Raw genomic sequence first — 2,258 nt, 5'->3', positions numbered from 1 at the left:
CTTCCCCGGGGAAGGAGCTGGGCGTCGGGGGGGCAGACCCGTGGAGAGAGCCCCCCTCCCCGAGGAGGACTGGGGACGCGGGGCCCACCCCCTGGAGACCGCGCCCGGGAGGCCCACCCCGGGCCCAGCTTCCGGGTTCGGACCGCCCCGGGCTTGTGGCTCGGGCGCTCCCGGTGGGGGTGGAGGGCGGGAGATGGACTGATGAGAAGGGAGCCAATCAAAGACTGGACGTGAAGGGTGTAACCCAAGCCCTTTCTTACAGCAAGGGCGAAGAATGGACACCGCATTCCGCCAGTCCAGTCTGGAAGGGAATGAAGACGGGACGCAGCTGGAGGAGGCCCTGGCGGTCAAGCAGGTTCCCACGCCTGCTCTGTGAACCTTCCTCCTCATGAATGAGGGGAAACAAGGCCTGAGAATCTCATCAGGGAGTGAAGCCCAGAGCAGGAGATGCCCAGCCTCCGCCCAGGCCCTGTGTGGGTATTCCCTGTGGCACACTGGCCAGGCAGGAGGCCCAGACCTGGGGAGAGCGGGAGCCACACACGGAAATACAGCACACTTAAAATAGGAATGAACCACGGTTCCTGCCTGCATCAGCCACCAGCCACAGCTCAGCCAAAGCCAAGCAGAAACCTTCTGGTATCTGCTACATCCCGTTATGCCATAGAAGTCTTCTTCTGTCTGCCCAGATCCCGTCTTCTCCTTCTCAGGAGCTTGCCCCATGGATCACCCCTTCTCTCACCCGAACATTCAACCTTCCCCCTCAACTGGATTTTTTCCATTGGCATATAAATATGTTCAAGCCTCTACTATGGAAACAAAACCCTCATTCAACCCCACCAACTACTGAGTGTCTCTCTCCTCAACCACTGCAGAATTCCTTGGAAGAGCTGTCTCCTCGTCCTCATCTCTCTCCCACTCCTCATGCCCTGCAGTCAGCCTTCTAGCCCCCTAACAATAAACCAGGTCTCAATAGACTCTAGACCTCATCTCTACAATAAATCAAAAATTAACCGGGTGTGGTAGCGTGCGCCTGTAGTTCCAACTACTTGGGAGGCTGAGGCGGAAGGATCACCGGAGCCCAGCAGGTCGAGGCTGCGGTGGCTGGGAGCGGCCAATGCACTCCAGTCTGGGCGACAGAGTGAGACTCCAACTCAAAAATAAATAAATAAATAACCTCCAAATCTCTAAATTCAACAGCCATTTTTCAGTCTTCATCTGCCAGGGCCCTAAGCAACATTTGACACCCCAAGCAGTGACTACTGCCTCCTTGGAACATTCATTTCACTTGGTTTCCCTCCATTCTCTCTGGTCATCTCTGCCCAGGCTTTTTCTTCAATATTCTCTCTTCTCCTCATCAATAAAGGCTGAGGATTCCTCAAAGCTTAGACCAAGGCTTTCTACTTCCCTCCTCTGTCTCTATAACTTTTCCCCATACATAGATGGCTCACAAATTTTTATACCCTTGTCCTTACTCCTGAGCTCCAGATTCATAGGACCAACTGCTCAGTCTACATCTCCACCTGCGTGTCCACAGAGACTCAATGGCAACATGTCCAACACTGAGTTGTTCTCCCTCCCTCCCCTCACTCCACACATCCCATATTCCCTGCTGCACTGAAGGAGAAACCTCCCATCAGTTATCTAACCAGAAACCTAGGAATCCGTCTTGGCACCTCCCTCCCCCTCACCCCTAGACCCTTTCCATCTGTATCCTAAGTCTGTTCAATTTTACTTCCCAAGTCTCTCTAATCCATCATCCATTTCTCTCCATCTGCATGTGATTGTAAAACTTTTCTGACTGGCTGCCCCTCCATTTTTGTTTACTTCCATCTCTCCTCCACACTGCCACCACAGTGATTTCAAAATGCAGATTTGAGCCCATCACTTGCAGCTGAGGAAATGACAGTGCTCTTAGGAGACATCCTAAAAGTGACTCATAAGGCCCCACGTGGTTGGCTCCTCCTCACTTTTCTAGTCGCAATGACCTGGCCATTTCCTCTCCCCACTTCACCCCAGGTCTTTATATAATGCAGTTTTCTGTCTAGAAAATTTTCTCCTTCCCTAATTCCTTCAAAATCCTTCAAATCCCCTCAGACACAGATTTTTCTGACTTCCCTGACCAATTCAGAAGCTCCCCTAACAACTCTGGTATAGTGGCTCGTGCCTGTAATCCCAGCACTTTGGGAGACTGAAGGAGGAGGATCACTTGACGCCAGGAGTTCAAGACCAGCCTGGGCAATATACCGGAATGGGGTGGG

This window comes from Carlito syrichta, unplaced genomic scaffold, assembly GCF_000164805.1.
Source record: "Carlito syrichta isolate Samal-C Ts95f unplaced genomic scaffold, Tarsius_syrichta-2.0.1 Scaffold297468, whole genome shotgun sequence".
NCBI classification, from domain to species: Eukaryota; Metazoa; Chordata; class Mammalia; order Primates; family Tarsiidae; genus Carlito; species Carlito syrichta.
This window is presented reverse-complemented; position numbering follows the sequence as displayed.